Raw genomic sequence first — 21,347 nt, forward strand, 5'->3', positions numbered from 1 at the left:
AAATAACTAATCTTTATGTATGGTGTAAGAAAATGGTGCAGTTTCATTCTTTCACATGTGGCTATCCAATTTTCCCAATACCATTTGTTGAAGAGACTGTCTTTTTCCTATTGGATATTCTTCCCTATTTTGTCAAAGGTTACTTGACCATAGAGTCGAAGGTCCATTTCTGAATTTTCTATTCTGTTTCATTGATCTATATGTGTGTTTTTGTGCCAGTGCCATACCATCTTGATGATTACAGCTTTATAATATAGCTTGAAGTCTGGAACTATCATACCACCAGCTTTTGTTTTCTTTTTCAACATTTCTTCTAAACTAGGTATTTACCCCAAAGATACAAATGTAGTGATCCGAAGGGGCACCTACACCCCAATGTTTATAGCAGCAATGTCCACAGTAGCCAAACTATGGAAAGAGCCCAGATGTTTATCAACAGAAGAATGGATAAAAAAAGATGTGGTATATATATATATACAATGGAATATTAGTCATCAGAAAGGATGAATACTTACCATACATGCATGGAACTGGAGGGTATTACGCTGGGTCAAATAAGTCAATCAGAGAAAGACCATTATCATATGGTTTCACTCATATGTGGAATATAAGAAACAGTGTAGAGGATCATAGAGGAAAGGAGCGAAAGCTGAATGGAAAGAAATCAGAGAGGGAGATAAACCATGAGAGACTCTTAACTATAGGAAACAAGCTGAGGGTTGCTGGAGGGGAGGTGAGTGAGAGGATGAGGAAATTGGGTGATGGGCATTAAGAAAGGGCATGTTATATGATGAACACTAGGTGTTGTATGCAACTGATGAATTATTGAACTCTATATCTGAAACTAATGATGTATGTTGGCTAATTGAATTTAAATTGTAAAAAAATAACAACTAAACAACCAAAATTAGCTTATTTGAGAATTTCTCCTTCCAGTCAAGATGGAATAACAGGGACAGGATTTTCCATCCTGTCTCAAAAAACTTAAAGACAATGTATATAAAAAGTGGTTTTTCAAGATAATGGACAACAAGCAATGAAAAACCATGATCTCTGAGAAATAGGAGGAAAAAATGAGGTGAACTTTGTCATTTGGAGAGGGTTTCCAGGTCACAAGGCAGAGAAAAGAAACCCAGACAGAACCCAAGAAATTCTGAGGGGTGATTATCTAAATAATCTAAACATCCCATGTAAAGGCAAAGATTGCCAGATTCATAAAAAAGCAAGATCCAACTATATGTTACCTAAAACAAACCCGCTTTAAATATAAAAATACAAAATGTTTAAAGTAAACCATGCTCTCTCTATATATATATACAATGGAATATTAGCATAAAAAGGAATGAAATCTTGCTATTTGCAACAACATGGATAGAGCTGGAGAATATAATGCTAAGTGATAAACAAGTCAGTCAGAGAAAGGTAAATACTATATGATTTCACTCATACATGGAATTTAAGAAAAAAAATGAGCAAAGGGAAAAAGAGAGAGAAAGAGAAACTATGATACAGACTCTTAACCATAGAGAATAAACTGATGGTTACCAGAGGGGAAGTGGGTAGGTAGATGGGTGAAATACATGATAGGGATTAAAGAGTACACTTATGATGAGCACTAAGTAATGTATAGAATTGTTGAATCACTATATTGTACACCTGAAATTAATATAACACATTATATTAACTATACTGGAATTAAATATATATATATATATATATATATATATATATATATATATATACAAAGTAAACTATGCTCACAGTAATCAAAACAAAACAGAAACAGCTATATTAATATCATAATATATTTGGGTATTTCATGACCCAGTTGGGTTAAATAATATCCCAAGTTACTAACATCTTACATCTTACTAGTATATTAATATGGATGTATTAGGATAAAAAATATAAAGTACAGAACAAAGAATATTATCAGTGTATAAAAGGCCATTTTATAATATAAAGGTGTCAATTCATCAGAACAACAAAACAATTGTGAACATATATGCACCTAAAAATAGGGTTTCGAGATACATTATAGAAATGCAAGAATTAGAGAAATGGAAAATAGTATGAGATTTCAACATGTCTGTCTCTAAAATTAATGGAAATAGAATATCAATAAGGAGATAGAAGTCTTGACCAATACTGTCAACTAACCTGACCTAAATAATATTTGTAAAACATTCACTTAATAACAGAATACAGGGACACCTGGGTGGCTGAGCGGTTGAGCCTCTGCCTTTGGCTCAGACCGTGATCCTGGAGACCCAGGATCGAGTCCCACATCGGGCTCCCTGCATGGCGCCTGCTTCTCCCTCTGCCTGTGTCTCTGCCTCTCTCCCTCTTTCTCTCTGGGTCTCTCATAAGTGAATAAATAAAATCTTTTAAAAAAATAACAGAATACATACTTTACGAGTACACACAAAGCATTTACCCATATATATCATACATGATGACACAAAAACACATTTGAATACACTTAAAAGGAATTAAATCATACGAAGTATATATCTGATCACAGTAAAATTTCATTTTAAAATCAGTAATAGAAATATACCTGAAAAATCCCCAAATATTTGAAGCTAAATTGCACATTTCCAAATGTACCTTTAGTTCAAGTATCTTGAACTAAATGAAAATAAAAATATAGCATATCAAAACTTGTGGTATGCAGCTAAAGCAGAAGTGAAAGGGAAATAGAACTAGAATACCTTTATTAGGAAAAAAGATCTCAAATCAACTACTTCAGCTTTCATCATAAGAAACTAGAAGAAAAAAGGACAAAGAAAAATGAAAGTAAGCTGAAGAAAGGAAATAATATAGATCATAGCAGAAATCAATAAAATAGAAACAGAAAAACAATACAATAAAGAAGACCAAAGAAGAAGAAATACTTAGCAACTTGGTCTATAATGCCATTACTTTTGTACCAAACCTGATAAAGACATTCCAAGAAAAAATTACAGACCAATATCCCTTGACAACCTTAAAAATAAAATAGCCAGTTAGTTTATCAGCAAAATGAGTTTATTCAGGAATAGCAAACTAGGAACATGCAAATTATGGCAAACTAAACACAAAGAGAAGGAGTGTTCTTTTAAGAGGAAAGGAAAGAGTTGGAAGGTGCCACTTGGAATGTAATTTCATTGGAAGAGAGCTAGCCTCAGGGGTTATGGTGACTTCTCATTGTCTAAGTTGTAATAGTTCTTATTAGCTGGGTTGTTGCTGGTCACAGAGAAAATCTTTCCCCCTTCCCGGGTAGTAAAATAAGCTTCTTCCTATTGGGGTATGTAAAGTAGGCTGCCAAAAGTGGTACATGCCTGAAAGCTCCCCATTCGGGACTTCTTGACTCCATTTTGGATGAGGTTTTCTTTTACTCCTTTTCACACCCTCATAAACCTGGATGGTAATTCCTTAACAAAATTTTGTCAAATGGAATCCATTATTATATAAAAAGAAAACATTCAGGCTGAGGTAGATTTATTCCAGGAATGAAAGTTGGTTTAACATTCAAAAATCAATCAATATAATGTAATGTATTAACAGATTAAAAAAGAAAAACCATATGACTCTCTCAATAGATGTGGAAAAATATTTGGTGAAACCCAACATCAATGCCTAATAAAAAATCTCAGCAAACTAAGAATAGAACTAAATATGTACAAAGCAATTGTAGCTCACATCAAAGACTAAATACAAAAATGAAGAAAAAGGCAAAGTTCATCTCTCACCACTCCTGTTCAACAGTGTGCTACATGTTATAATGAGTGCAATTAATCAAAATAAATGTTTTAATAAAAAAATGAAAAACCTGTCTTTACTCAAGGACAGGAACATAAGAAAACTTTTGGAAGAGTAGATATGTTCACAAGTGATTTCACAAGTAGGTACAAATGTCAAAGCTTCTCAAACTGTATACCTTAAAGTACAGTTTATTATATATGAATTATACATCAATAACACTGTTTTAAAACTTTTATATAAAATAAGATAAATTTACTAAATCACATAATAAGAAGTCCCAAAGTAGAGCATCCATTAAGTCAGCATTTTTGATACCCAGATTGCTCTGTTTTGACCACTGTAGGCTTCACCTCTTATTGTATTAGGATGACTACAATATCTACAGCCACTGTATTTATACATAACAAAATCCAAATGTTTAAAAAAAAAAAGACATATGTTGTCCTAAGTATCTTTTTAAGAGTGGAGATAATTTTCCTAAGAAACTACCCTTCATCTGTGGTGAGCCAGAATTTCATGACATGCCCAATCTAGCAAGGAAAATGGCATATATATTGGCTAAAAGTACTTATTTCATTCCCTAAAATACATGGATCCTCAAATTTCTGAATAAAATCAGAGTTCTGATAACAAAAAGACAAATGTAAATGTCTTTTAGGAGAACTATGTCATCAGTGAATGACAATCATTAAGTGACTACCTAGTTATCATTATTGTATCAGTTCCTTGTTTGGCCTAAAGAATTCTTTATTGCTAACAAAAGACATGTATTTTTGAAATTCTGGGGGAAAATGTTAGAATGGCACAGCTCTTTAAAATTCCTAATTTATTCAAAATTATTTTTAGTGGAATATAATGAATTTTAAGCAGCTTTTTTCACACCCCAAAGATGAAACAGTGCTTATACTATTTGTATATCCTCCTTTGTCTAATATTAATTGGAATTTCATGATGTCTTAAAAATATAAACATGGGTTAACTCGAGGTAGGTGAAAATGGAACCAATGAAAATTCACTTTTAGAATATTCTTTTGCACATCAAATGTATCTATCAGGCTATAAGTCATAGCCAGGAAAATTACAGAGTCAAGAGAATTCAGTGAGCATGCTTAGGAAGGTATACATAAAATTACAAAGTTCCCCATTGAGAAAAATTGAAGAAAAAGACAAAGATATTTTTGTCAGACAAATTTTTATTTATTTATTTGTTTGTTTGTTTATTTATTTATTTTCATTGGAGTTCAATTTGCCAACATATAGCATAACACCCAGTGCTAATCCCATCAAGTGCGCCCCTCAGTGCCGGTCACCCAGTCACCCCCTCCCCCCGCCCACCTCCCTTTCCACCATCCCTTGTTTGTTTCCCAGAGTTAGGAGTCTCTCATGTTCTGTGTCAGACAAATTTTTAGAAAGCAAATAAATTCCCAAAGTGGAAGGTCTGATAGTGAGTAATAACATTAATAGATGTGCTGCAAAAGCGGGACAATTTCCAGATTTCAGCACAAATTCTAGATTAGAAGCTGGCAAATCTTTAATCCAGCATCCACCTCATCAACAAAGCAGAAAAATTAGGCCACAAAAATCTCTGTGCTAACTCCGGTGGGCAGAGTCAGGCAGTTGGGTTTCTGACCAACTTCTAGAGATAGGAGTCACTTCCATCACATCTCCTTCATTTCCCCTATGGGACAAATAGCTTGGAAGATCCAGAAACCATCAGGTGACCAGAGGATCTAAAAAGACCAGTGTCAGCACGTTTTTTTACATTGACAGGTATAAAAACCTCAAAAGGCCTTCCTGACTCCTTCTTCTCAAAATAATAAACACCAAGTCTCCAAGCTGGAGAACAAGAGAACGTGCTACATGTCTTGTTTTGACCAGTGAGTTTCTCTTCTTTTGCACTCTTTTACTTCCTCAAACACAAACTGCTCTTTTAATTTCCAAATGAAGCTGTTGATCAGAATGAATATATCTGGATAACTGCTCTGATGCAGCACTTCTCTTTGCTTGCTTTCTTCATGCTATTCGATTGAGTGCCTATCTCTGCAGAGCAGAGTACTGTGATTGGCAAGACAAATTAGGCAGCAGGTAGAGGCAGGCAGGTAATACAGTGTCTATCTTTAGGAAGTTTTAAATAATGAAAAAAAAAAATGATGCTTTAAGTTTCTGCTAAGGGAAAGCATTCCACAGAGAGGACAATACCTGAATATCTCTAGTTTAACTTCAGGTGACCTTGAATGGGAGTGTGATGAGAAGTTTCATGGCTTCCTTTGTTCAAATTAACACATATTTGGTCTTGTACAGATTCTTTTTTCAGATGTATTGCTACTTTATCCCCTTCTTTTGAAAAGGAGTTGAAAAGAACCATAATATATCCAAATTTTGAGAAGTTAGCACTGAGATCCACGGAATAAATATGTCATTCAAAGGTATAAGCACTTCAATTTCCTTCTGAATCACCATATAGCATTCTGAAATCACTGTGTGGACAGAAACCAACAGCTCTTGGCTGGTTAGAGCCTGAAACCATCTGCTTCCCTAGTTCTCCCATGTTGCTATCCCCGACACTTTCTAGTTTCCTGGTCAGGGGGGACAAATTCTTCTTTATATTCCAATATTCCTCCCACGCACTCCACATGTTTTCAAAATGCCTTCTGTCAAATGCAGACATTATTGAAATGACTTATCAAGTGAGGTGGGCAGGGAGAGCTAGCATCCCAACTCTAGTGCTTGCCTAACAGGAGTGTGCACATCAATTCCACGCCCTAGCTTAATAATAGACTTCACAATGCCCTCTCTCCTTATAACTTACCCTCACCCCCTCCATCTTGAGGTCACAGTTTTGGAAGAAAAGTCTAAAAGTCTTCCCCTTCACCTGCTCATCCCTCTTCCTCTTCAAATATTTTCCCTCCCTAACATATATGGGTTTGTGACAATGTCTTGGGATGTGCCATACAGTATAATGCATGGATACTTATTACTAAACAATAAACACTTACACAATTCTAAGCATTCTACAAGTCTAAATGTAACTTTGTGTAATAAAAATTTAACTTGTAAATTGTTTGGGAATTCATAATTTAATTGGCTGGGAATGACATTAATTCTCCAGATGTCCTCATCCTTGTTGGTCACAGCTTATTATAAATGACCATCAATAGAACTTTCAGTGGAACTGAAACTACTCAAGATAGTTCTGCTCCAGCTGTGTAAAAATTTTAAATAAATAAATGCAAACTATTCTCTCTCTTCTGGGACATTATAAAGAATGGAATGTTTCAGTTGCATACATTTTCAGCATTAAATTCATCCCGAAGAAAAGTGTGATGCTATAAATCAACCCACAGTGGTAATAAATTTCTGACTACTCCAAGAAACCACAAGATTATAACTTTTTTACATTTATTTCTTTTTTAAAACTTTTATTTATTTGAGAGAGAAACAGAGACCATGAGTGGGGGGGGAGGGGCAGAAGGAGAAGTAGACTTCCTGCTGAGCAGCAAACCTGATGCAGGACTCAATTGCAGGACCCCAAGATCATGACCTGAGCTGAAGGCAAACACTTAACCAGCTTGAGCTATCCAGGTGCCCCTACATTTATTCCATCCTGAGAGGTAGAGTAGATGAAAACCCACCATTCACTTGTCCATTAGACAGTTTCCATAAAGTTGTTTTTTGTTACTGTTTTTTATGAAAGCATAGGAAAATGAAAAAGACAACATGCATTAGGAGACAACATACATTTGATGTCATACTACATATCATGAAGAATGTTTTACATACACTATATATATAGTATACATATATATTACATCACTCATATTCTACTTAGGATTATCTTATTTAATCTTTATTAGAAGCTTGAGAGGTAGATTCCTCTTTGGTTTCCTATCTATAAAATTCCTATTTTACAGATATGAAACTGAAGCTCAGCAAGCCAAGTAACCTACCAATGTCACACAACCAAGAGTGACTCTGGTCTATCTATTCCAAAATCCACATGCTTTCCACTGTATCAAGGAAGAGGATATTATCCGTGGCGGAATTTGCCTAGTGAAGATCAGTTAAATAAGTTCTACCAAAGTCATTTCACTGGAATGTTGGCCAAACCTGAGTTGACTCAGACTCAGGGGGCTATTCAAAGACTTTAGCTCCCTGCCAACTATGGCTGAGTTAGAAACACACAAGCAAACAAAGGAGGAAAAGTCCTTAAATATAGGAAGTGAATTAACATCCAGTAGCTCTTAAGAATGGTTTAACGTGACTAAACATAGGGCTGTATAAGATATTTACAAAAAGAATTAGCCTAAACTCCAAATAAAAGGAGAAACATTGCCATTACTTAGGTGGGCTTAGAAAAGACTGAAGATGCTGTTTTCTCGGCAAAAAGAAAAGCTGAGCAATGTCTGCAGTATTCTGGGTGTTTATTAATAATATGTTCGGGAAGTTTAACTAAATGTAAAGATCAGTAAATCATCTTCCCAAAATGACAAGGGGCAAAGCTAATTTGCTCTATTTTTCTGCAGAAGTAGAATGACCATCAGCAATAAAATGTCAAGAAGTACAGAAAAATTCTGAAAGACATCGTAGAACATAGTTACTGCTAAAGCCATGAGAAAAGCAACCACAATCAATGCAAAGCGATAATTATAGCATTCTTTCAAATCATCCTTAATGACAGCAAGCACAGCCTAGCCTCATTAGTAAACCACAAGGTGCTGTCCAACTAATGGAACCCACTGGCAATCTCAATAAATATTCCATTTCTGAGAGCCTTTGCAGAGAAAGTGACTTTAAAGGAGAGGAGGGGGAAAAACAATCAATTTTCTTTAAAGACTCTTGCTGCTTATAAAATTATAAATCAATCTTTCATGTGTTGCCTAAGAGTCTAAGACAAAGGAAACAAATGGAAGAAAATATTGTTTCGAAGACACACTTCATTGTTGACTTAAAACAACAAATCATTAAAGCAATCTGAACCACTGCAATTTTTCTCAAATGCATAAAAACATCAGAGCTAATCAAGTATCTTATTGTCAAGCTCAATCACACACAACCCGATCTTCACTGCTCAAGCCATTTACTTTCTCTCCTGTTATTTCAAACATTTACTTTGAAGTTAAAAGAGGGATAAAATCATTGTTGAAGGGTGCTGAATGTATGGGTCTTTTAACAGAAGGACATTTGCAAAAGGGAAAAAAGCATGTGGCAAGTTGAAGGTAAAATAACTGACTCACAATCTCTTACCAAGTTAAAATTTTTAGAAAAACAAAAGTTTTCAATTAAAGCCACAGTAACATAGTTCAGATTACAAAGGTCTCCATTGCATTTCAAGTAAATTTCCCTCTGAATCATCCAAAAGTTAGTATGAAGCCATCTTATGTTATGGCCTTCTTCTGGAAAAGACATATAATAAAGCTCTTCAATTAGTTTTTAAAATATGACAACCTCAATATCATGAAATATAAATAACGAGGGGTGTATGATCAAACAAAAAGTTTCAAAGGCAAAACGTCAGCAAAAGGATAGAAATGTATCTTCTTACATGGTCAAAAATTAATTTGTTTTACTGATTTCAATGCCTCTCTGAAAATATCTATGATCTAGGTTGAAATAGACTGTGCTATTTACCCATGAAGAAGAAATGTACACCTTATCCTTTTTAGGCTTCCACTAATTCTGATTTACACAGACTTAGTAGATAAAAGGTGATGGAAAAGTATTTTTTTCTAATTTATGAAATGTTCTGAAATGCTCAATATCCAGCAAGCTAGATAGCTCAGAAATCTGCTCCAGTATTTTGCAAACATAAGACATATGGTCTTTGGAGTTTCTTCCACACATTTTGGACCAAAGCTTTTAAAGAAAGCAGCTTAAATAAATTATCTAAAATAACTTTTTAAGTGATTCAGAAATTTGTGAAAAATAGCTCAAATGTAACTGGTTTCAGATTTCACAATTGATTTCAAATTGAAGAGTTTGATCAGACATGGAATACTCTCTCATTAAATTTTTTAATCCTGATTACAGTTGGCCAAACCTATAGACATGAAACCAAGAATTTACATTCAGTTTCAAACTCGCTTCAAATTCCATTAGATTTAAAATTCATAGTAAATTTTGTTTAATAGATACATTAGTTTTCTGTTGCCGTGTCACAGATTACTACAAACACAGCATCTTACAACATCTACTTATTATCTCACCATTTCAGAAGACTTGGAATCTCTGAGTTCTCTGCTCAGGGTCTCCCCAGACTGAGATCCAGGTGGTGAATGGAGGTGTGGTCTCATCTCTAGCTCAGGATCTTCTTCCAAATTCATTCACGTCTTGGCCAGCAGTAGGTTCTTGGCAACTGTAGGACTGAGACTCATTAGAGACTTTAATTATATCTGCAAAATCCCTCCTGCTATAGAACATAACATAGGAATGACATTCCATCTACCCACAAGTTCCAATTCTAGCCCATGGGGGGGGGAGAATTTTATACATCGTATTCACAGGGGATAGGAATATTAGAATTCTGTTTACCATAGGTGTTTGTAAAAATAACACTACCATAAAATGTTACTAGATTTTATGAAAATTTAGACTATTTTTGTTTCTGGAAAAATCAGGTTATTGCAATAGAATTTACTTATACACACAAACAGTGTAAAATGTTACGGTTCATTTCCACAAGCCTTGGGATGTCATAGAATTTGGTGAAACTTCTGTACCATTCCTGCTATGAAAATGTGTTTGTTTTCTCCCAAATGTAAAGCACTCTACCCAACCAGGACAAAAAGAAATCAACCTTGAGGAGATTAGTCTTTCCCTCCCCAGGCTAGCTCAACCATAGATTCTAAGGCTATGCATTCAAAACATCTAGATCCTCTGTGAGTCTGGAACAGAGTGGGGGAAACCACATGGGGAGGCTTCATCCATTACAGAGTGGAAACTGGAGTTCAGAACACCCCACTGATTAGTATCTGGGAGGCCAGTTGCTGCATCCCGTTGCATACCGAGCACTGCAGTACCTACTCTCTTCCACAACTCTTCTACATTTGCTTGGTCCATATGACTGGATTTCTGACCCATTTCTTTGGTAGGATCTCTGTTTTCCCTTTGAACAAGCTTATTGGTATGAGTCTCGACTGCCTGTCTCAGACTGTGCCCGGCCCTCCCATGAGGAACTAGGCCTCCATGTCCTTGGCTGCTGGCCACATGCTGTTCCCTGGTGGGAGAACCACAGAACCTCACTTTAAATATCACCTCTTATCAGGATTTCTGTTATCTCATTCTTCTTTAGGAATTGAACCTCAGATAAAAATACCAATCAGAATAGCAAAGTAGCCATGATTTATTTAGTGTCTGCCATATGCCAGGTATTCAGATGGATATTTTACATTTACATAAGCTTTTAACAACTTTTGAAGGAATTATTATTTACATTTTACTGATAAAGACTGCAGCTCAAAGGGATTATGTAATTTGCACTAGGTCATGGACCCGGTAAACATCAAAGCTGGGATTAAAACCAAGGTCTAAGAACATGAGAGACTCCTAACTCTGGGAAACGAACAAGGGGTGGTAGAAAGGGAGGTAGGCATGGGGTGGGGGTGACTGGGTGACGGGCACTGAGGGGGGCACTTGATGGGAAGAGCACTGGGTGTTATTCTATATGTTGGCAAATTGAACACCAATAAAAAATAAATTTAAAAAAATTAAAAAAAATTTTTAAAGCAAGCCAAAAAAAATTAAAAAATAAAAAATGAAACCAAGTTCTAGCTACTCCCCATATTCCCATATTCTTCCCCCCCCACCTTTAAATAGTGGGGAATATTATTTGTTTCCCAAACTAGGTCACTTTTGAGACTGAAAGAGAATCTATCAATAATTACAATTAATAAAAATCATTGCCATTGATAATTATTATTACAATAATAATGATAATCAAAATCAGTAGCATAGACATAAGCCAAGGCTATGCCAGGCATATCAAATGGTAAAAAATTTTTAACTTTAGCTGTAACACCTTTTAGATCTTAGGGCCTGGTTCTTTTGTAAGTTGCCTCTTAGTGATCAATCCAACAATTAAAGTGACTTACTTCTCCAAGTGGATTTGAGCTTTTTCCCCTTGCACATTGATCACTCATGCACAGGTCAAAGCATGCTTCAAGGCTATGCTTACCTAGCAATTTCCTATTAATCTAACAAACAAACAAACAAACAAAAAAAACATGAGTTTGAACTTCCTGGTTGTAAAGACTGGCAAGTCAGTTTCACATTCTTTAATTTGTTAACCTTTAATTCCTCTTCTTGATCATTAGCAAGATTTCATAATTGCATCTTAGAGACCAAAGAAACTTCAAAATAACTGAGATTTTCCCAGTTAAATCTGTATGCCCAGCTCCCAGCACAGTAATAAACACAACAAAGGTTTTCAAAATGTTTATTGATTATGATAAGTATAGATATGTACATAACCATAATATTTTTGAATATGTAGATGAGCACATGTAGACAGTTTTTAGGCAGGCTGTCTCATATCTGGATTCATATGTAGTTCTATAGTTCCATTTTTAAAATCCTCCATTATTTAATGAAAGCCTCACGAATGGAGGCTATGGTATTAATCTGCACAAAGCTCAATATGCAGTAAGAACACAATAAAGAATACAAATAAACTGATTTCAACTAACATGGTGTCGCAAAGTCTTTGGTTTTCTACAAAGCCCTTAATTATAGCCACAATTAATTTTAACTTTCATTTTCATTACATGACTTTCTAAAACGATTCTATGAATCTCTAATCTACTTTGAGATTCTCTTCAGAAGTGCTATGTAGCCTTTTAAGTTAGGTAATTCTCATTCAAGTCTTTGCATTTTCAGACTCCCGTGAGGACAAATACAAATGACTCTGGGATATTTCTTATTGATTTGGCCTTGCCTTCCATAGAGGGCAAGAACATGGTGAGCAAATTGTCTTTATAAACTCTGGCATGAAAATATAAATTTGCCATACAATTTTCTCACATATTACTGTAGGTGGGTGGTGCTTAAAATTCTCCCACGAGAAGACAACAAATATTTAAATAAATTTGGGAAACACTATACTTTCCATTTTGTCTTTCAATACTTGTTAACATCTTAAAGATTGTAGTGTGTGGCTGTGTCACTATGAACAAAGGAGAGCTTAAGACAAAGAAATGCAAGGATTCATATATAACTGAAAGATCTCCTAGCTAACGCCTAAGGAGGAAGGTTGGACCATAGACTATAGATTGAATGAGAAGCAAGTTGTTACCCAGAAGACTCTCTTTCACTGAAAAACCTTTATGGTGGGGTATGGGTAATCCCATAAATTAAAGATACTTTCCTGCTATCCTGGGGACTGGCATCCTCAAGTAGAACATTTTAATATCAATTCCCCATTCTCTGAAAGTAGATATAGAACCAGAAGCCATGTGTAGACTTTCCCACTTCTCTAAAAGAAAATCAGAGGGGTGCCTGGGTGGCTCGGTCAGTTAAGTGTCGGCCTTCGGCTTAAGTCATGATCTCAGGGTCCTGGAATCAAGCCCACATCATGTTCCCTGCTCAGAGGGAGCCACTCATGCTCTTTCTTTCTCTTAAATAAATAAAGTCTTTAAAAAATAAAAAAGAAATCTAAAAAATCAGGAACAATCCAGCAAAATGACTGTGGTGATATAATAGTAAACATCAGAGTTGAGGCCACATGGAGAAGTTTGTTTTCAGTGTAACACTGAAAGAGAAACTTTGTGCCAACCAGTAATGATAATGATGAAGCAAACAGACTGATAAAAGGCAAATTCACTGGACCAGAGCTTCTAGGTATTCATTGACATGTACCTTGCAGGAACCCAGGAAAAACCTTAGCCAGTAAACCTGGCAGTCAAGAGGTGAGCATTCATGAGCCAAAACAGAAAAAAGAAGTCATCAGAAAGATAGATAAAAAGCTCACAAAGGAAGTCTCTAGACTTAACCGCAATTTGTCATTTGGTACTGAATCTATTTAGAACAGAAGAAGTCAATATTCTTCTCTCTTCTTTCCAGAATCTGCCTTGAGGAGGGACTCAACCAAAACTGTAGACAATAGGATGTGCTTCCCATGCCTGGCACTTGAGGCCACTTGCATAAGATTTGAATTGGCTTTCCAAAAGTGGCACCACTGCTCATTTAACAGTGAAAGGCCTGTAGCAGGACTTCTGATCCCCAGCACTTCTGTGGACTCTAAAATGGGCTCTGTAGAACAGCAGTGGTGGTTTTATCTTAACCTCTTTCACATGGGATTCCCTATTGCTGACTGTAGGAGGACACAATGTCAGCAGGTGTCATTCCACACATTTGTAGAATCCTGTCTGGCTTCTCACCTTGGAGGCATTTTGGAGGAGCTATGGTGGGCTGAACTATAGGGGAAATGCATGTGTTTGTGGGATGTGAATTCCATTAATCACACTCCCTCCTCCTGGTTGTTGTTTTTTGTTTGTTTGTTTGTTTGTTTGTTTTTAAGATTTACTTATTTACTTGAAAGAGAATGAGAGAACCCAGTAAGGGTCAGAGGAAGAAAGAAAGGAAAAGAGAATCCTCAAACAGACTCCCTGCTGAGCACAGAGCCCGACACGGGGCTCAATCCCAGGACCCCAAAATCACTATCTGAGCTGAAATCAACCGACTGAACCACCCAGGCACCCCTTCCCCATGTTCTTTTTTTTTTAATTTTTTTTTTTTTTTTTTTTTTTTTTTTTATGATAGTCACAGAGAGAGAGAGAGAGAGAGAGGCAGAGACATAGGCAGAAGGAGAAGCAGGCTCCATGCACCGGGAGCCGGACGTGGGATTCGATCCCGGCTCTCCAGGATCGCGCCCTGGGCCAAAGGCAGGCGCTAAACCGCTGCGCCACCCAGGGATCCCCTTCCCCATGTTCTTAAGGAGAAGTTGCAAGATCCCCAATGCTCTTTCTTGGCCTGTGAGATGTAATAAACTGTCAGGCATTTCAATATTGCAAAAAAGAATTCAAAAGAAATGGAAAACCTCCTGTGTTCCCCAATTGACTAAATCTGCTAAATGATACTTTATCAGGTTAATTTTGAAAGAAAACCCATTTATTCATACAAAAAAATCTGTCTCCATTATTTCACTTAATTATTGACTAAATTCAAGACACTTGGGAATGATAGTAGATTTGCAAATACTGGAATCTTTTTCATGCAGTTAAAAGCACACTTAATGGTACCATGAAAAGAATCTTCTTCTCCATGAGCCAAGTGACCACATGATGTGCATTAGGTGTGCATTAGGTGAAATTCCATAGGTTTCACAATTGATTTTTCCCTACGAATTGTGCAAGCAAGTGTAACATTCAAAGCAAGTAATACTTTAAAGAACTATAATTAACAAAAACAAGCTCATGAAAAAAAAAAAAAGTGAAAACGAATAGACTTCACCTTGAGAAAAGACCCTGAGTAACAAGTTAAGTAATATGTTCAAGAACTTAATGCAGTTGCCAAGGAAACATCAATGGTTTACAAAAGAGGATTAATGGTAAGAAGGAACCAGACTCACATACCAGCCTGAGCTCATGTTTTCATTTTACAGGCAGGATAACAAATCGATGAGGGCCGTCAGTTGAATCTGCAATATCTAAACAATGCCACGCCTAATCATGTAGTACATGGAACAGATGTGGATTCCCACTAGGAAAACAAAAACATACCAAATACAGCAAGGAAATGTACTGGCTTAAATGTACATAAAACAATATGACCTGGAAAATAAGGCCACCTACCCAATATATTTAAAATGAAGATAAACCTAGGGGCATCTGGGTGATTCAGTGGGTTAAGCGTCTGCTTTCAGCTCAGGTCATGATCCCAGGGTCCTAGGATCGAGCCCCTGCATCAGGCTCCCTGCTCAGAGGGACCCTGCTTCTCTTTCTCCTTCTGTCTTCTGTCTCTTCCCACTTATGCTCTCTCTCTCTCTCTCTCAAATAAATAAATAAAATAAGTTTGCCTAATGAAATTCTAACAGCTTGCAGAAATAGTTTTTATTTTTCTAATTTTATCTTCTTATATTTGGGGATATTTAAAATTATCCTTTAGGAATGTCATTTAAGGCTGAAACTTAGAAAAAGAAAAGCTAATGCTTTGTTTAACTTTCAATCGTTCCTAACAACCAGCTACAAAGATTCTGACTTGTAGAATCACACTGGCCCATAGGATACCTTGGTCTTTGGCAAAGTGGGTAGAGGATATGAACCCCCTTTTTACCTTAAAGAATAGATCAATACACATCATCAGCCTGACTTGGGAGGAGAAGTTGATGAGATGGGCTCAACCACCCCTCTGGGGTTGTTTGCTGGTTGACACTCCGCAGCCTGGTAACCCAGGAGGTGTGAGGGACAACAGGAAGCTCCTGATCTTGACCTCTGACAGAGGTTTGAATAATCTCGTAAGGAAATGTCAAGTAAGCATCCTAAAAGAGTATAAAATAAGACCAAGAGCTGTAACCTTATTTCATTAGCTAGTTCCCTTGAACCACGCAAAAGTATCAGAAAATGCAGCTTTTGCATTTGGAGGACCTCCAGCCCCATGGGAATTCTCTGGTTCCCTACTTCTATTTTCCCAGAGGCCCCATTCCCTTCCCACAAATGACACTCTGATCCTCTCTTCCCTTGGAAAACTCACCTTTCCTCAGAACTCCCTTCACCTCTAGGAAAAGTCTACTTCCATGAGAAGTCTATGGACGCCTTTGTCTCTTCCTGCATATAGCACCTCGCCACCTCAAGACTTCAGCAAAATTGTAATAGAAGTTTTCCTTTCTGACGGACGCCTGGGTGACTCAGCAGTTGAGCATCTCCCTTCGGTTGAGCATCTGCCTTCGGCTCAGGGCGTGACCCCGGAGTCCCAGGATCGAGTCCCACCTTGGACTCCCCTGCAGGGAGCCTGCTTCTCCCTCTGCCTGTGTCTCTGCATCTCTCTGTGTGTCTCTCATGAATAAATAAATAATATCTTTATATTTTTTTTAAAAAAATTCCCCAATTTTTTTTAAAAAAAGCTTTTTTTTTTTTTAAAAAAAAGCTTTCCTTTCCTCAGGCTCTTGCTGATTCTGAGGGGAACCATGGACTGTGCACCCATGAATAGAAGCCAATAGAAGCTCTTCACCAATAAGGGCTGCAGCCATGTTCCTGCAGAACCAACCAAGAAAGGGGAATATAATCATAAAAGGTGAAAGTACGTCGTTCCCATTCACAGGGTCTTCCTCCTACCTTTTAAGAAATCAGACTGTTGGTGTTATTGCATTCAGCCACTGTTGCTCCCTTCCTGCCTTGCTTTCATTGCAAAGCACTCATCCCTCACACAAAAGCATAAGGGCTCTGCCCAAACCATCGTCATAGACTGTGCAATTATTAATCACATTGTCTCAGATCCCATTTGCTTCCCCAGTAGCGGGGAGGGGATATCGGTTAGTGTTGCTGTCTACACAGATTCCTCTTTCTGAGGTCTACGATCATGTTTTCAGAAATACAAAAATACCTCCCCAGAGTTGCTTGACCTACCATCATTTTTTTTGACTGGGTTTTTGTCTGACCATCACAGCTGAGTTATCAGTAAAAGTGTTGGACAATTTTATGACAATTGGTAATAAATAACAACAGGATCAGAGATGACCAAAAAAAAAAAAAAAATAGATCAAATGCTCATACTTCCATAATAACTTAATTATAAAAGTAATTGTAGTCTACACCATTACATGCCCAGATATTTATTCACTCATTCAACAAACATTTAGTGGAAATAAATATTTCTACTTCCAGCCACACGTGAAGGGCAGGGTGATAGGGAAGAAAAGCCAACAGACAGAGACACAGCAGCTCATTCCCAGTCAATGGAGCCTTTCCTCTCGTCTCCCACCACTGCCCAAGCTCTCTCTCCTTCCTCATGTTTTATTGCTCCCTAAAGTGAGAAACTGGGCACAGGAGTTCACGTCGGGGTGGTGCGGATAAGTGCTGAGTTGGCTTCCTCACAAAAAGCGGCAGTCTGGGAACCTGCCCCACAAACACCTGTCCTCTCTCCCTGCAGTCTCCCCAGCATTTGCCACCATCTCTCTAAACTGTTCTAAGCGGTGCTGGGGTTTAGCTTTCTGCACAAGCATCGACCTCAGACACAAGCACACCAGGGGTGATTTCCTTTTTGAATGCAGGTGGCATGCAAGGCTATCCACAGGTCTTCTCCTTGATGGTGGGACCACAACACACCAAGTGCCTGGTAAACTCATAGGGAGGGTGGCAGCCAGTTCCCACGGTGAGTACACACGGCCAACTTCCCTAGATGGGAGACCAGGGATTTTCCATTGAGGACTTTCGGGTTGTTGTTGCTGTTATTTACTTGAGCGCAGTTGACATACAATGTTACGCGAGTTTCGGTTATCCGGCCTTTGTAATTCAACTTCTCTGTACATTATGCTCTGCTCACCACCTGCATAGCTCCCATCTGTCCCCATGTGACACGATTACCATTCCAGTGACTATATTTTCTATGCTGTGCTTCTATTCCCATGACTTAGGCATCCTGTAACTGGAAGCCTGGATCTCCCACTGTCCTTCACCCATTCTGTCCACCCCTCCGAACCCCCTGTGTTCTGGCAAACATCAATTTGTTCTTTATATTTATAAGTCCATTTCTGCTTTTTGTGTATTCATTTGTTTTGCTTTTTTTAATATTCCACACATAGATGAAATCGTATGCCATTTGTCTTTCTCCATCTGACTTACTTCACTTAGCATAATACCCTGTAGGTCCATCCGTATTGCTTAACAATAAAACGACAGCACCATGGGACAGAGAGGGCAGGGCACCCAAGGACGATAGAATCGTTCTCTCTGTCATTACAGCCATGGCTTCTGTTGCTCTGAGTATCGAAGTGATGCCCTTGTGCTGCCCTCTGGCTATGTCTGAGGAAGCGTGTCTAAGCCGCCAGCAATGCAGAAGCAGAGCAGCGAGTGTGAGGTTTCCATGCAAAAGCATCCACCTCAACAAAGCAAAAAAGCTTTGAAAAATCTCATAGAATTCACAGCTCCCCAGAGTCAGGCATTGCTCCCAAGTACACATATCCACACAAAGCACCTGTATAAGGCATATATTTTCCTCAATACAATCATGCCAAAAATATATCCCCCCTGGCAGGACCAATGATGGGTAAGCAAACTGGTATACGTTTTCAACAAGAAAATTGTGGCCTCACTTCCTTTCTCTCCCTTCTCTCCAGCTACATTTTTTTTTTAAGATTTATTTATTTATTCATGAAAGAAACAGAGAGAGAAAGGCAGAGACAAAGGCAGAGCGAGAAGCAGGCTCCCTGCAGGAAGCCCAATGCGGGACTCGATCCCAGGACCCTGGGATCATGCCCTGAGCCAAAGGCAGATGCTCAACCACTGAGTCACCCAGGCATCCCTCTCCAGCTAAATTCTGACGTCTTTTCCACCTATCCTATATTTTCTCGATTCCTCTCCTCCGTGTGTTCGGTATTTTTTCCCCAAGTTCCAGAATAACCTGGGCCTCAGAAAGGAAAGGGAAGTGGTTTGGGGACCTTCCAGAACCACTGATACCTTCAGAATTCTGTGAGAAATGGGTGTCATCTCTGGGAGAGGGTGTCTTCGGATGCATTTCCGGTTTGGTGTTGTCCGCTTTGTCTCTGATTCCAGGGCCAAGCAATGGAGAAAAGAGATATTGCTGAACAAATCTGGAAAAGACAGACGTGAACAGGAGGAACGGAAATGCCTCCAGCATAAGTAACCCCACGTCTTAAGGTAAAAAGGAGAGAAGAGGGAAACAACTCCCTTCTTCCCTAAATACACCTCACCTCCAAACTTCAATCCCACACACATAGTGAGAAAGCTACTGTGATGAGCACAAACTTCAGGCCAAAAATTTGATATGAAGAAATATAACATTATCTTAACTCAGTTAATACTTTGAACCCTCATTCTCCTGAGGGATGAAAACTAAATTTTTATCAGCTCTGTGCCCTTCCTACTCTGAGGTTACACAATTCTGGGGCATTTACCTAGTGCCACAGTTGGAGGTGTGGCCTGGGGGAACAGACATCTGAGTCAGGTGGGAGCCTGCCCACCAGTGGGTGTCATCTGTGTCATAGTGGGGGGCTGGGCAAATAGCAGCAGTAGGGAGCAGAGAACACATTTTTTAAAACCCAAACTACCTTACGTGTCCTCATTTCTTCAAATAAAACCAGCTGGGCAGTCTCCTGGGAGACCCTTGAGCCAGAGCTGGTTCCAGCTCCAAGGACCAGGGAAGAAGTGCAGGGTTCGGTATAATTAAACTATAAGTGATTCCGAAGGCCTCAGAAAGAAAGTGAGTATTGATAAATCTGGATAATATTTGAATCAAGGTTTCCAAATGCCTCTTCACAAATAACCCACTACTCTTCTGGATTTGTATGTCTATCTAATCATGGTAAATAACTTAAAAATCCAATCTGTCCAATTGTTTTATTTAAAGCCAGTTCCCCCAAAGTTTTGCTGTCCTGTTTCTCTTTGCATCCGCATATTCTAATAATTCCACATATTCTGTTAAAATCTGACATTTCTCAGGGCGTCTGGGTGGCACCCTTGGTTAAGCTACTGATTCTTGGTTTCGGCTCAGGTCATCATCTCAGTGTCATGAGATCGATCCCTTCATCGGTCTCTGTGCTCAGCACAGAGTCTGCTGGAGATTCTCTGCCTCTGCCCCTCCCCACTGCTCTCTCTCAAATAAATAAAATCTTTTTGTAAAAAGTAAAATAAAATAAATCAGACATTTCTAACGTTTCAAAAGCTTCTGATACACAACTCCAATAGATGCCTCTGCTATATGCTTTCATTCTGTCTCTACGTATCATCTTTCTATGTATCAACTATCAATCCACCTACCTACCTAATTAACTATCTTCATAAGATTCATGCCTCTCAGCTCCTAAGACGCTGAACAATCATACGTGTTAAATACCTGCCTCCCCTGAGAGACTGTAAATTCTACTAGGACATGGATTGTGCCCGTGGTGTGGTGGTCTCCACTGTTCCCTGGGATCTAGCAGAGGAGGTGACACACACAAGAGATGAAGAAGTAATTGTTCAGTGAGTGAATGGTTCTTTTCTGAGAGCAGATACATTTTTTTTTTTTTAGTTTTTATTTATTTATGATAGTCACACAGAGAGAGAGAGAGAGAGAGAGAGAGAGGCAGAGACACAGGCAGAGGGAGAAGCAGGCTCCATGCACCGGGAGCCCGACGTGGGATTCGATCCCGGGTCTCCAGGATCATGCCCCTGGCCAAAGGCAGGCGCTAAACCGCTGCACCACCCAGGGATCCCAAGCAGATACTTATTATCATTGGTTATCAATTTCCCGGGATGCTAACTCTATTACAGTCACCAACTTACCCTCTAACAGTCATGAAACATGTGCCTCTCCCTACTGGATCCCATCACGATCCCTCAAATATTTGCTATGTGGTGTTGCACAGCCCATCTGCACAGATCCACCTCAATGCTTAGTCTTTCACTCAGGAAATGCACATGAATTTGAGCGCTGGTACCATGTGAAATAGTTCA

The 21,347-nt window shown here is 38.3% G+C and overlaps 2 long non-coding RNA genes across 8 annotated transcripts in view; one reads left to right on the forward strand and one right to left on the reverse strand.

The window, feature by feature from the left end:
* The window catches only part of LOC119866718, a 95,904-nt gene that overhangs the window by 53,756 nt on the left and 20,801 nt on the right, over positions 1-21,347 (forward strand). For 3 of the 6 annotated variants that reach the window (XR_005381130.1, XR_005381132.1, XR_005381129.1), the window contains 2 exons: positions 6,049-6,173; positions 19,446-19,550. This is a non-coding gene — a long non-coding RNA (uncharacterized LOC119866718). Of the gene's footprint in view, positions 1-6,048; positions 6,174-19,445; positions 19,551-19,993; positions 20,113-21,347 lie in introns of all 6 variants that reach the window. The other 3 variants (XR_005381134.1, XR_005381133.1, XR_005381131.1) reach the window with 2 other exon arrangements.
* On the reverse strand, positions 7,281-19,853 carry LOC111093175. Of its 2 annotated transcripts, none has more exons than XR_005381128.1 (6): positions 19,808-19,853; positions 19,350-19,483; positions 16,012-16,216; positions 15,312-15,438; positions 9,951-10,099; positions 7,281-7,425 (listed from the first exon to the last, which is right to left on the reverse strand). It is a non-coding gene; the product is annotated as an uncharacterized LOC111093175 (long non-coding RNA). The 2 variants fall into 2 exon arrangements; XR_005381127.1 differs by lacking the exon at positions 19,808-19,853 and adding an exon at positions 19,604-19,791.

Source organism: Canis lupus, chromosome 29 (assembly GCF_011100685.1).
Source record: "Canis lupus familiaris isolate Mischka breed German Shepherd chromosome 29, alternate assembly UU_Cfam_GSD_1.0, whole genome shotgun sequence".
NCBI classification, from domain to species: Eukaryota; Metazoa; Chordata; class Mammalia; order Carnivora; family Canidae; genus Canis; species Canis lupus.